Below are 14956 nucleotides of genomic sequence, written 5' to 3' on the forward strand. Positions count from 1 at the left end.
CAAAAAAGAAGAAAATTAGCTTCAGGTCTTTTGAAAAATAACATCCTATAATTTGAGTCCATGTTCCTACAAATTCCCAGCAGGCTCCGAGCCAAAGAAATACACGGATGAAATAAACATTTGAAAAGACGACTGCATTTTGCAATCTAAGAATTGAGTTATATACCTTTTTGACAGCTTCCTGAATCACAGCCCACATCTAAGATGAGTAAATAGGTATCTGGCCCTTTAACTGGCTTCCATTTCATATAATTAAAGACTCCCAGAATTAAATGGCCTATATGGAAAGTGGCTTTCAGTGGTCTAAATGCCTGAAGCAATCTCCTTGCCTGAGCGCAGAAGTGACACTGGCTTGTGGATCAATATCATCTCTGTTATTAATATCAAAAGCGCATTACTTTGTTTTTGCCTGGCTGTGCTCCAAGCCCTGGGCCCAGCGCGGGCTCAGCCATTTGCCTGGACCATAATTTACTTTCTTGAGTTTTTAAGGTATTGTTTTGTCAGGGCCAATCACCATGAAGTTATAAATGATTCTGAGGACTTGCACTCTCTGTTAGTGGCATATGCGGTGAAATTAATTTTTAAAAGTTTCACGTCAATTACTCCTGTCCTTGAGTTATGCAAGGGGACAAAAGAGCAGGGACTTAAAGACATGAGTGATATCAAACAGATGAGGTAACGACAAACAGAAACAGCAGCTTGGGACCAAATCAGACATTACACTATCTTTAATTGATGCATTGAATTAAACAATGCTAAAGCTAAATAAATATTGACCACTTAGCAAAAGACCCATTGATTTTTATGATGGACAACATTTACATCATATCCCGCTCTGTGCTATGGATTTCAGGCTGCTGCCCTATCAGCTCTAGCACTGCTACTCAGTGCTTTCATGCTGCTGGGCCCCTTTCTGCTGTTGTTCAGGTAAATCATCACCGTCTTCCCTCCTTCTTTTCCCCAAGGAGCATTTATATTTGAAGGCTTGAACTCTGCCAGGTCCTCTCCTCTCCAGCGCCAGCTGCATTAACCAACAGGCTGCCAAGGAATTACATGTAATTTTGGTCACTTGGCTACAGATAGCTGCCACAAGGAAGGACATGGGTGTGCATGTTCCTTCAGCAGGTATTTCCCTGTAACTGATTGAGTTACTTAAATGTGCCATATCGTAATGATGTGATACCTACCTACTTCAGAAACAAACTCAGACAACGAAATGATTTGTTTACAGAGTGAGAGTTTGCATCTCTGACTGTTAATGGTACAGAGCTAAGCTGGGTTTGTAGTTCTTTAGCATGAAATGTTCTCCTAATTGTGGGACTGAACTAAATGCCAGCAATTAGCATTTCGTGCTTTCATATGCACTAAGGAAGTCCTCATTACTCTGCATATTCTCACTGAGAGGGAGAGTGTGAGGTCTCCTCCTGGTAAGAGAAGGGTTTCATTACCAAGAATGAGTCCCTGTGCTTAGCAATGCCAACTTCAGTTACGTATTGCTTCCTGCATCTGCAAGGACCGCCAAGACACCAGTTAATAGGCTATTGTTTCAATTAGTCCATGATTACAGCTGCTAATCTCTAATTCCTCATTGTTGTGGTTCCTTTTGACTTCACTCCAGTTATTAAGAAGCATTTGGATTTTATTACAATTGACAGGAACTCCAGCCTTCTCATAGATAAAACGCCGCCTGTTGCAAAAGAAATTCAGAATTAATGAAAAGAGCCTTTCGAGTTTGTTTTTAGTGATTCTTAAAATTACATTATAAACACAATGTAGAATTCAATTAAGCAGGGAAATTATAATGCTCAAGGGGAGAGGCTGGGTTTCTTACTAAGATAAACCAAAATATCTTTAATTAGTTTTCAGTTATAAACAGAAGGCTGGCTTTGTAAAATATAACATGAAGGGAGTGAAAAGAGAGAAAAAGAACAGAACATAAGATAAGGGAATAACTGATAACAGTGGGGTAGGCAGATAGGTGAGGCATCCCCACACTCCGCTGCACAGCTCTCAGCTTGAAGATGTGTACGCTGTGCTGGTCAGAGCTCAGAAATCTCAGCAGCACAGTTTTGATGAGCACATGGTGCAGATGTTTGTTGGAATCTGAGTTGTTAGCAAGCTGTAACCTGCACAGAGAGCAGCCGGGGGTGCATGGGTGGTGATCAAGTTTTGTGTCCAACCTCAGGGCTCTGACCGGCTCAGTTTGCCAGTGGCAGTGAGAGTTCTGTAGAGATAATAGACATCTCCATACATTTTCCTTGTCTAGCTTTCACTCTGACAATTTCATTTAAAACGATGGGCAATTGACTGTAAGCTGATGATGGTGGAAGGATTCCTCTCCTGAGCAGTCTGTCTTGCGGGTGAGAGCCACAGTGCAGGGTGATGGCTTCTGTTTTGGTGCAGAGCTCACTGTCTTGTGCATGCCAGGCAGAAACTTCACTGCAGGAGCAGGCTGACACGATACTTCCCACTGGTGTTAATGTGGCAGGTCAGTGTCCTTGCATGTATGATGTCCAACCCTGGACCTGCAGCAGAGGCACTTACATGCCTGGTTAATTGTATTGTACTCAGAAGAGTGTGTGAGAGAGAGGAAGATGCAGGCTTTAAAGTGCTGGTGCTCAGTGCATGGTCCATAGTCCTGTGAGGAGCAACACAACCTGCTTCACATGTAGAGCAGGGAATGAAAAGAGGCTGTTCTCACTTCCCTGCACGCAGCCGCCTCCAGTTACAAACACAGCCATTTAAAAGCATGTAAAAATCATAAGTGAGAAAGCAGCTGTGTACGGCTTCAGCAAAATGCTGAATTGCTGCATCACTGTGGACTCTAAATGACAATAAACCTTCCACCTCTCGTAAATTAAGCAGTCGTTCAGAAAAAAAAAAAGAATGATATCTACTGCTGCAACTTTTTATGGATGTTTGGTAACTTTAATCATTTTGCAAAGTGCAATTCGTGGTCATAAATTCTCTCCCAAGCACAGATTTAGGGAGAGCTAAAGCACTGCAGTGAGTTGATAGGTAAGTTTTAATCTGACAGAGCCAAAAAGTCTATTAGATTTATCTAGAGGCAGTGGCTGCCCGGTAATTACAGCAGGGCAGGCTGAGCAGAGGCTCTGAGGACCAGAAGGTGACTTTATGGTGTGTATCTGGGTCGAGGTGAAGAACTCTGACACCCTGGATCTGAAAAAGTGATTCTTGAGCTCACTTATTTGTTAAGATCTTAGAGTTCAACCAGAAGACAAGGACATGTCAGGGGTTGCTGTGACCCTGTGGCCAGCACCTTGCAGCCATGCAGGAGAAGTGGCATAGTCCTCCTTTCTCCCTTTTGTTTTTAATACAAAACAATGACTTAACTTGTTTGACTTTGTTACTGGTAGTTTAATTATTCCTGTGATAAGGATGGGCTGTTTGGGTCCGGCAGTGCTTTGCTTGATGGTGTAGCAAACTCAGGAATGAAATGGAGATTTTCTGTCTCTTTCTCTTTTGTGCAAACCATTGACCAACATTTCACTCCAAACATGGAGTGGATACGTGCTTACTGCACATAATGGGGCACAGAATGAGGATGAAAAGGTAAGTGCAAAAGCTGTTCTCTAGCATGTTGCTCCTCTGTTAAGTTGTTGATTAGCTGTGAATTAATTCAGAACAAATGATTTCAATGGAGTTGTAGGAGTGAGAATGGAAAGGAATTTGTGTTCCTGGATAGGGACCTATGCCCTTGATCAGCAGTGGTGGAGATGGACTCAGGTACTCATCGTGGAGCATCTGATCTGCATTGAGCTCTTCCTTCTGCTTGCTCTGTGTGAGCTCTTCTATTGGTTTACTCACAGGATAATGGGGAAAAATGACCCAGTTCCTGAAGGATGCTTTGTATGCTGTTTGTCAACGTTGCTCATTTGCAAATGAACTGCCAAAACAATGCTTTGTGTTCTGAGCTGAGGTTCAGAGCACTTGGGGTCTTACCGTGGGATGAGATGTGAGGGGGAAGGAAATCCGAGGCTTCCTGAATCTGTATTCCTGATACAAGCTGTTCTGGAAAGGTCAGCTCGACTCCTTTGTTTTGAATGCCAGAGAAATGAATTCAGATCACATTGTAGCTTCTCTTGGATGCTGGGTGGCCATTCGTGTTAAGGGCAAGTATCTGAATTCCTATTCAAGCAAGTAGGAGGAGCTGTGAGGATTTGAGTCAAATCCCTCCAGAGGTGAAGAAAGAACTTCAAACTTATAAATTTGGCTGCAAGTCCTCATTGGCAGGACTTGGATGTGAGAACAGGGGGCCGGAGCGGTGCTGCCAAACAGCGCTGAACCTCTCCAGCCAAATCAATTAGAGATGGCATTTGAGATTAATTTCCTTGTTGGAAACCTGATTGCAGTTATTACTGCTCCCCATATCTGCAAAGTGTATAAGATATGTTTTTTTTCAGTGTGTGAAATGATTTCTATTGGTAACTGCATTTGTTTTTCCTGTGGTTGTGTTTGGTTGGGTTCATTCCCAAGCAGCAGCTCGGTGGTATCGCAGGGTTCAACTAACCATGCTGCCTTCCTCTGAGTAAGTCTGTTCTGTATACTTTAGTTAATAAGCTTAACATAAACTGAACAGCAGCAGATCGTTCTTTTAACAGGCAAAGCTTGAGCAGTCAGTATTAGAGATGAGAAATGCAAATGAACTGTCAGTGCTATTGGAATACTGACTTCTCACATTTATTTTGGACTTTTTGATACGTAACGATTACCAAATTGTGGGTTGTTTTGTTTTCCCAAATTGCTTAAGAACGTTCTCTAAGGATGCTATAGCAGGGTGTTAACAGCACTGCCGAATGCAGCGTGCTGGTAGGACTGCATCCCTTCCCAGGGAGAGGAGTCTCACAGCACAGCTACGTGCAGAGAGAGCATCGTAGAGGCTTCCCAGCATCACATCTATATTTAGACAAAGGCTTTTTTGCTTCCTTTTATCATTGTGTGGGTATGGATCATGTTAATATCAAGTTACATGTGCATATGGATAGGAGAGCATACACTCAACACGGGCTTTCTGTTCAGCTCCAGAGGCAAAGCCACATATCTGAACACTTACAAAACAGGAAACCATAGCTCCTAAACTCACCTGGGGGAGACGATGTTTGCAGTTATATACAGTATCATTTGGCTCAGGAGCAATTCTACCTTCCAGTGACAATTTAAGGTGACATTTCCAATGCTGCGGAAGAAAAATTGCCTCCCTGGCTAAAAAAGAAAGAAATAACGCTTTATAAAACAAAGGTACAGAGGCACAGGATCAGCATTAGACAAATGAAATTAATGCTTCCAATATTTTTTTAAGGCTTACTCATATGCATCAACCATTTATGAAGCGGTATCTCATCAAGTATGAATATTGTAGTTATATATTAGCAAGCTGTCCGATGGCCGTTTGGGCGCCTTATTGCGCTATGCACAAGGGTAGCATTTTTGGGATAAAGTTAACCTTGTGAAATGTATTATGGCTCACTAATGTATCCTCAACTGCCTGATAAAAGGCCTTGCCCCCAACAACATATGAATATTTAAATGACTGTTAATTATTTATAGTATATTTTTATTAACACTGACTTGCAGCGTGGCCATGGAGCAGACAAAGCTCATTATGTTCCAAGTTTGAACATGCATCTCACACGACGTTACTGCAGCTGAATGGCAAATAATGCTGAAACTTCCATGGTTTCATTCTGTATTGATTTTGGTGGGAGTGAATCTGGAAGAAATTCACTGGAATGGCACATTTGTCAACTTGATCATTTTGGGGTGAGATTCTAACATCTGGGTGCACGTTAAACTGAAAACTGCTGTTTCTAATAGAAGCATGCAAGAAAACAAATGTGTTCTGTGCTCATTCCGTGGCACTGAGCATCACAGTTCCTCTCTATACTGTTTGTACAGGTAGGCAAGATTTCATGTCATACAGAACCAGGTTGGGGATGATTTAAAACAACGATGATTATATTTCTATATCTTGCAGTTAAAGATCCAAGTGATGGATCCTACAGCTCTCTTATCTAAGACTCAGCTCCACAGTCTCATGTTTTTCATTACATTTAACCCAGGTTACCCTGTTTTCTTTTTATCTCCTTATTCATAGTGTGAAAATGCATTTCTCCTCCCAGATATGTCCTATGTTTGCCACATCTTTGTGGGCTCTTTAACCACTTCCTGACTGAGCTAAGAGCTCTACTGTGCATTTTCAATCAGCTTATATTTTACTAACCCACTTTGCCTTCCCTTGTCATTTCTACAGTGAGTGTTGGGACTTGGTCCATACACCTACCTAGACAGGCAGGTTTATTGCTCAGGCAGCACGTCACGCACAAGCTAATGCAGTCTTCCATATGAGCTAACAAGAAATCCTATAAGGTGGGATTTAAGTCTATCTGGTCTATAACACGAGGTGATGCCTCTGCATCTGTTGACAAGATTTCATTAGCCTTTTCTGTAGCCGTATCTTCTTGCAGAACCATATCTAATCTTCACTTTGCTGTCTTGGCTAGATCTCTTTCAGCTCTGCAGCTTCTTTGGATCTCCTCTCTCTGGCTGAGTGTCGGCATTGTGGATTATTTTCCCTGGAGGTATTAGTGTATATTTTTCCATATATGAAGATAATAAATGGAAGAAGCGGAGATGAAAAGAAAAACAATTACTTGAGGGCAGAAATAGAAAGAGATACAAAGAAAAGACTGACAGGGAGATAAGCAAAGAAAAAAAAAAAAGAGGGAAGAAGAATATGGGAAAATGAAAAAGGAGTTAAATAATCAGAATAAATTAATTAATCAAAGCACAGATCATGTGGACTAGAATAGCAAAGCAGCAATGCGGAGAGCTAAAAGGAGACAGGGCTAAGGATAATGAAGGATAAGTTGAAATGTAATATATATTTTCCAAATAATGCATTTGAAAGCACTGTGTGACTTGTTAGACCTGACAAGGTCTAGCTCAGACTCTGGGGATTGTAAAGCTCGTGACAAGGGGTTATGAGAAACATCATTTTTTTTTTCCCCTCGACAAAAGCAGGGATTCTCACTCTGATCGTATTTTTGTTTGCATTTTAGACCTCCCAGATTTCTATGAGGGTGAATCAAGATTTTTATCCCTGTATCACAGATAAGAAAATGTGGTCTAGAAAGGTTAAGTGGACTGGCAAAGGTTACAGGGGAGTCATTACCAGGAAACACATATTTCTGATCTCAGGGTCAATGAGCTAATCCCAAAGTTTCTGCAATGCTGCATTTAAAGCAAAGGAATTCTTGTCAATTCTAATGCCTTTTCTCCACACTATGGATGCACTTTTACCATCGGGATTAATTGTGATTTGCTGACCTCTCCTTCGACCGATTTCCTTCTGATTTGTGATCAGATAATATCCCTATCATCCAATCAAATCCATTGCCTGAAATGAAGATAGCTGCTAGAAAAAGCAATCGGTTTGCTTTTCTCCTCCTGTGAGCAGTCAGCATGCAATGCAGCCAGCTTGCTGGAGAGGTGGGACCGCAGACGACCACACTTTGGGAACCCAGAGCATGGAGCAGGTGCTGGGAAGGGCTACGTTGGGGGGAATGAGTCTATCAGCAAACAGAACCGGCTGGGGGGAGTGCAGGGAGGGCTTGGTTCAGTAACCGAGTTGCCTACATTCAAAGAGCTAATGTACAAGATATTACCGCTCAAGGCATTCTCACTATTGCCAAGGGCTTAATATGATTTGCATAGTGCATATGGGTATTCCTAGGGGAGAATGACAGAGATCATTAAACGAAAACAAATAATAAACAAGCTCCTTACAGCCCCCACAGGTACATAAATATGACTCTACACGGGGCACGCAGGCGAAGATAAATGGCTCGGTGTGTGTGGGGTGAGGAATCTGTAAAGCAGACTTCATTTTCCCCCTCTGTCCGCAGACAATGCGTTTGCTCACCGCTAAGGAGGGTCAAGTGACTGTCACCAGCTCTGCACCAAGGAGGTGTAACCTGTGTCGCAGCTGCCAGCCTGGCTGGCTTGAAAAGGTCAGCTCCCCAGGCACGGGTGGCAATGTCATGAGCTGAGTGCATGAAGGCCTCTGGAGTGCATGGGCAGCAGCCGGTGAGCACGCACAGTCTGCAAAGCACCAGGCATCAGGAGGTCTGAGAACAAGCAGGTGTCTGCATGGAGCTGCACATTTCCTTCCTCGTTAGGAGGTGTTCAGATCCCAAGGAGTGATGTGATGTTGCATGGGAAGATCAAGGATACCAGGAGCTTTGCTGGCTGTGATGCTGTGGTTCAAATCACACTAAAGCTTAGGAAATTCCTTTAATGGTGACCTTTCCTGTGATCAGAACACAAAGATTTCCTGTCACTTTGGTCTGGTCTTAGATTTGAAATTATGTCTTAGAAGTGAAAGACACAGTGAATGAATCAAGAAGATTAACGCCAGTTATTGGCTCCAGCCTCGTAAAAACTCTGTTTTTTACAGGAAATTGCAAATAAACATAGAAGATACGTTTATTATATCCCTCCAAACAGATACTTGTTTAATTAGTAATATGAGCAAACAGAGCTTTCAGGCTGGTTTGGCGAATGAGAGAGAGATCATCTTGCACCCGCACAGGAACTCAGCCCAGCCCCAAACAGCTCTGAATCAGAGTAATGCAAGCTCTCTGTTATACTTACTATTTAGTTAAAGAAATGCCTATAAATAAAGTTGAAATAGAACATTTTTCTTATTTTTCAAAGAGAAAGGATAATATTTATTCTTACTCACACCTATGAAACACTCATAAATTGGATAGAAGGAGAAATCTTTAATATCAGAGAGAGTTTATAAGATATTAAGTTCACTGATGACAAAACTTACTTGCCACACTAAATGTAAATGAAGATTAGCATGCAGCTTTCCAGTGCTCAGCACTGTGATATGATGCTTCTGGGGGACTCACTGCTGTCTCTTCCAAGTCAATGTGAAGCAATCATGCATGTATTACATTAAAAAGTAGCTTTGTGCTGAATTCCACCTCCCTTTTGTGTGTCTAGGAGGCTGCAGTGAGGATGGCAATGGCAGGGAGGAGCCTGGTGCATGGTGACCATGGCACTGCGATGGGGCTGGGGCTCAGCCTGGGGCTATACCTGGGTTGGGGTCTGGGCCTGATCTTGGGCTGTATGTGTCCATCAGTCTGTCAGAGCCACAGCCTGGGGCTCCACAGGTGTCATAGCAGGATGGGGCTTGATCAGTTCTGAAGATACTAAAACAGTAACAGCTAAAGCTGTCGGGAACTTTGCTTGCTGGGGATTTTTCCTTTGTGCTTCTAATTTCAGACAGTAAAGTGGACTTTTGGGGGGTTTAAAGTGATTTATTACGACAGCATATTCTGAAAGATTTCCCCTGTTTCTTTCTGATGCTGCTTCCCCAACTAAAAGCTCGGTCTGGATTGCACATATGTACACATATCATACCCTGGTACTTGAACTGCACAGCTAAAACATACATGAAAGCTCATTTAAAAATAGACAGGATACTCTAGAATGTCTTAGGTGCTCAGAAAGGGAAAATCTAAACCCTACAGAGCTGCTTCCCCAGTCCCAGTCCCTGCTTTGAGGTCATTGGGTGCATTTGGGAGTGCCTCAAAATGGATTATTTGCAGTGTTTTTTTGGTTCCAAAGTGCTGCACAATTAACCTCTAACAAATGAACACATAGAATCTGAGAAGGAGCATCAGGGCATGAAGAGAAAAGAAAATGTTGAGAGCGTGTTAGGAGTCTGGGAGCATGTTTTGGAAACCGTGATGGTTAACCTGGTCACCTTAGGACTGACTTAATGTATAGGTTAGGTTACATCAAGGGAAAAATCTAAAGAGCTTAAGAGGTTTCGTGTCCTTTCTAAGAGGGATTGAAATGAAGCTGGAATCTGCTAATTGACAGGTAGAGAACACAACAGTGACCGAACTGAGGAACTTTCTGCCATCTTTTCATTTCTTTCATATTTGTGGTATTTTCTGAAGGCTTGAAGAGTTGAGGCCATTCAAAAGGCTGGGAATGAAAGTTCATCTGAGCAGAGGATGCACCACAAACACGAAGCAGGCATTAAGTGCAGCAGTCTGCTGTGTTTAATTGCCCCTGCAACTTTTATTTTTCTGTCTACTCATTTTTTTCCTAGGTTGGCATTTTTGTGGATGAATACCACTGGGAGTTCAGGACTTGCTGTGACTCTCACTCTTACTTATAGGAGTTTTGCCTGCAGCAGTCACATAGTTGAAAAATATGGATCCATGTGACTGCTAAGAGACCACTGAGAAGCCAAGTAAGTAGGACTCATGGCCATTTTGCAATTCCACCTCATTAGACATGTTTTGGGGCTTATGATTGTGCTGTGAGGATAAATAAGTATAAATATTATATTTGCCTCCAGGTTATCTTTAAAAATGTATTTCTCTCTCTCTGTCACCCTCCCCCTCTTTCTTTCTCTTTTTCCTTCTTTTTTTTTTTTCCTTCCCAATTTTCAGTGTAGTCTGTCAGCCCCTGGTTAGGTGAGTTATCAGCTCCATGGCCTCGTGCTGTGGTGGCCCAGCACAAGGCATTCTGTTGTAGAGTGTTGCCTTCTGCTGCCAATTACCCAAGGTTCTAGGAAGCAAAATATACAGCGGTATGATTAAGCCCGTGCATGAGTAGAAATACACACAACCTCAAATGAAAGTGTTACAAAAAACACTCATCGTATATATATATATATGTATGTATTGAAAAAGTAGTAATAATTATCTTTGTATCATTTGAAGAACTCTTGTGAATCACCTTTGAGGTACAGAGGGGTGAGACAGTACAACAAAACTTGGCTGAATGTGTGCCAAAACTGATGCTGTTGCATTGCTGTTGGTCTTTAAGACAAGAAGTGGAAACTCTCTTTGTTTAACACCTGTATATCTCCAGTTGGGTCAACGGGATTGTGCCAATCCACCCCAGCTGAGGACCTGCCCTCTCTTTACCTCAATTCAGTGTCCATGTGTTTTCAAAACTAAACAAATTCATAGAGGAAGAAGCTACTGAGAAAAAGACGCTGCTGCTGATTAGGATATAGCTGGAGACCAGGAAGTATCTGAGTGATGCAATGCATTTGTGGTCTGTACAGGCTTTCTTGAGTGGGTGCTGTTAGTCTCTGTTAGACATGTAATACATGTAGCTTTGGTTTGGCTTGGTGTGCTCACTCTCACGTATTTCTCCATTTCACTATTATGGCTGCTGGCACTGGGACAGACCTTTTTGTTGTTCCTACAAGCCTGACATGCATTTTGCTTCCACTCCATTGAGAAGATCTCAAATAGAGTCATGAATATGGGTTTGGGCTTGTGTAACTGTTACCACTCAGCTCCATTTTTTCCCATTTCCAATTCTATGCATCTGGGAGTTTGGAATAGTCATTTGACTGCCTTGCTTTAATTTAGCTTTAACTGAAATGGCATTTTACATGGTGGTCTACCTTTCAGCATACAGCCCTCGTAATGACTCTGCTGTGAATGGTGCTGTAGGAATTCACAGGCCCTCAGTGTAACAGATGCTGTGTATTGGGAAAGCCAGAAATTGGTCTTTTGAGCCAACTGCTACGATGCAACAGGAGCAGCTCCTTTAAAGGAGAAAGCAGCACCAGGTTTTGTGTAACTTACGTGTTTATTTTGGCTCATTGATGTTTCCAGGAGGTGATGCCAAGAAATACTGTTGGCTTTTTGTATTCAAATTTTAAGAGGATGTTTCGTGCTTAGAGCTGGTGTAGCTCTATACTGTGGGTCTGCATTACCACGAGGTGGCACTGTGCAAGGTCCAAAGGATGTGTAGGTTGTAAGACTTTTGTTATCACTTTGTCCTGGAAACACATGTTAAAAAGTCATGCAAATGTGCCATGGCATTTCTGTTTTCACTAAGGCTACTTTATACTCACATATACCGGTGGTCAATATGAGCTCAGAAGTGTTGATGCACAAAGTTGCTGTTCTATCCATTGGAAGGACTGCAATCCTATCTTCAAGGATCAGGAAGAGGTTCTAGCAATGGCAGCCCCCACACTTCTCCATTTCTGCCACTCCTAAACAAAGCTCCAACCATGAAAAGAGCCCAGGAGAATCCTATTTGTATCTTAATGAACAGCTGCCATAAAGAAGGCTTTGCATATCTCCTTTATTCCACTGGTGCACAAGATGCTGCATGTAACCTTGGAAGGATCCAAGTTCCTCCAGGAGCAGCACCCTTTAACTCAGAGCCTCACACATACAAGGCTTATACCCAGCTCTGTGGGTTGCATACGATGGTATTCTGTCTGTGCTTGGGCTGGACACTGACCTTCTAATCACAGACACCTTCCTCACAGTGTTAGCAATGCTTTCGACTCCATGAAGGACCCTCTAGGTAAATAAAATCAAGATGCAGCTTGTAGCGTTTCTACAGTGTGGGACAAGCTTTGGTTGTAGTTCTTTTTATTGTCTGTTTGCCCCCGTTCCAAGGTCTAGTTTCATGTTTTGAAACCTCTAAGAAGATTAGTGTCTTTTTTTGGTTCTTAAGAGTGAAACAGGTAACATCAGGCTGCACGGATAATGAAAGTGACAGCGTTTGGGGGAGCTTTGTGGCATTGTACTGTGATATATTTGCATTTATCAGCTCAGATTATTTCAGATGTTTGTCTTTAGGAAGTCAGGTCCCCTGCCCTGGGAGTTTTTGTGACCAAATCCATGTGTGCTGCCCACAGATCTCTCAGAAAAAGACCATTTGGCTGCTTGTGTGTTGACTCTTTGGTTCACGCAGCTGAAGTGAGACAGTCTCACTAAGCATCTGAGTGTTGCATCATCTCTCAATGGCTTTTTCATACCAAGTACAATACTTACAAGCCAAATTCTGCTCAGCTTCATGTATTTTTCTTCAGACCTTGAGCTCTTTTATAGATTTTCCAAGTTTCTTCCCCTTCCTTCAAGAGCCCTCAGTGCTTTTTCATTGCGCCCTTCTCCTCTTTGTCCCCCCCAGACTCTCTTGGCTGGTTCACCATTCAACTCACCCTCTTTGATGCTCCAGCCATTGAGGCTGACCAAAACTTCACATCTTCTCACTGCTACACGTAGAGGGATGAATTGATTTCTTTCTCATCTCCAGAAATCACGGGGGGAGAATTTTGCGAACCAATTAAAATGGCAAATTGCTTGTTTGCTCAAGATGAGATTTATTCCAAAGGGTTCCCAGTCTTGGAGACTGCAAGAAATTTCTGAGCCATATTTTGAGCAGGGTAAGCATTTTTGCAGATTATTCCCAGCATAATATGCCAAGGGGAATATGGTGCATTTCTATTATCCTTAAAGGAAAAAAAAATAATCAATGGACTGAAACGTTCCCTCTAGACCTATAATATTTATTTCAATGTTCTGTCAATAAATATAACAAGGTTAGTTTTCTATCAGGTTAGCTGGAAGAATCATTTGAGGGAAGCTCTATTTGGTAAGCTCGATTGCAAAAAGCAATCAATAAGAAAAAATTCCCTTGTTGTTATTGAAGAGAAAAATGGAGCTCTGAGGAGTTATCCCAGGACAAGTATTTATGTCTCCTCCCCACAGTCCTACTGCGGGCACCTGAAGGCCAATCTGCCTTCCTAGCTCCTACTTCCCAGTGCTAAAAGAAGGGGCAAAGAAGCATGGCACAGCCCAGACAGTGCTTGAAGCAGCATTGTATTCTGAATGCTGCAGCCCTGCTCTTGTTTAAGAGGAAATCCCCATTGGCTTCTTTTGTGCCTTACCCAAACCACAATCCCCTGCCACAGAGGTCCTCATGTAAAAACTTGATGGTAGCATTTCTCAGTTTCATTGGCCTCTTGCAGGGAGTTCTTTAAGAGCAATGCAAAACTCAGAATGCAGTCTCACTGTTTTATTTATAATATTGAAGAGAGCCAGACTAGCCTGTCCTGCCAGAGTCATCCTTCCTCTGTGTTACTGCTGGATGTGCCAGAGGCAATGTCCTGCCTGAGTCCTGTGCTGAGGGCTCGCCTCTGCTCTTCTCAGAGATGAGACAGCAGAGAGGTGTGACAGCTTGTATATGTCTGAAAGTACTTGTGTCTTCTGTGCAGCCGTAATATCCAGTTGGCCCTGAAGTGATGAGATTTGTCATCACTTGGCACGCCAGAATGGAGAAAGTAGAGCCAGAATGGAAACTAGCACTGAGTATTTTTAAGTGAAAATGAGAAACAAAACGATGAGGTTTCTGCACCCACTCATGATAACACACTCTAAGGCCACCTAACATTTTCAGCTCAAAATAGTTTGGAGGACAGAGAAGGACCCATGCAACATTTCCCATATGAGGATAATATCCTGATAGTTATCAATGACTTCTGTGTATTCCACATTATCTACTGTAAACTACTGCAGTGCATGTAACTACAAGCTGTGTGTTTTTAACCTGTCTGCATTACGTTTTACAATCCAGTTTTGATAGGAGCCTGCTCTTTATGCAGTTTGTTATTATGGCACCCTCAGGAATGAGAGGAAGGTACGTGATCTCTTGCAGGTGGAAGTAGTGGCATTAAGGCCCCATCTTCATTATTGATATTAATATCAGTCCTTGTTCTGCCTGCAACAGTGAGCAAACCAAGCTCAGCTGGTGTCATCCTCATCAGTGTGGATGAGCCCAACTGGCTTGAAGTTGTGCAGAAGTGTTACAGTCCTGGTATGTGTGTGTGTTGTGCTGGTAGAACTTGTGCATGGTGCATATAGGAGTGCATATAATGCTGCTCTATGCATTGTGAGAGCTGTGATGGCACAATGACTGCATGTTGCTTTAAGGCAGCCCTGACCAGATCATCTGAGATCCAGCTCTGCTCAGTTCTTTCAGACTTTGTGTTTTAATCTTCCAGCAAAAAAGCCAAAAGTTGTGTTGCTGTGGTCAAAATAAGGCACTTGAAAGTAATTTCTCAGAGGTGGCATCATGCAGCAGGCAT

The 14956-nt window shown here is 42.5% G+C and overlaps 1 long non-coding RNA gene across 3 annotated transcripts in view; it reads left to right on the forward strand.

Annotated features, from left to right (window-relative positions):
* Nucleotides 1–14956, forward strand: part of LOC107323952 — a 111607-nt gene that overhangs the window by 81527 nt on the left and 15124 nt on the right. For all 3 annotated transcript variants that reach the window (XR_001559375.2, XR_004309514.1, XR_001559374.2), the window contains exon 2: nucleotides 10154–10297. This is a non-coding gene — a long non-coding RNA (uncharacterized LOC107323952). The remainder of the gene's footprint in view (nucleotides 1–10153; nucleotides 10298–14956) is intronic.

Source organism: Coturnix japonica, chromosome 23, assembly GCF_001577835.2.
Source record: "Coturnix japonica isolate 7356 chromosome 23, Coturnix japonica 2.1, whole genome shotgun sequence".
In the NCBI taxonomy this organism is placed as follows: domain Eukaryota; kingdom Metazoa; phylum Chordata; class Aves; order Galliformes; family Phasianidae; genus Coturnix; species Coturnix japonica.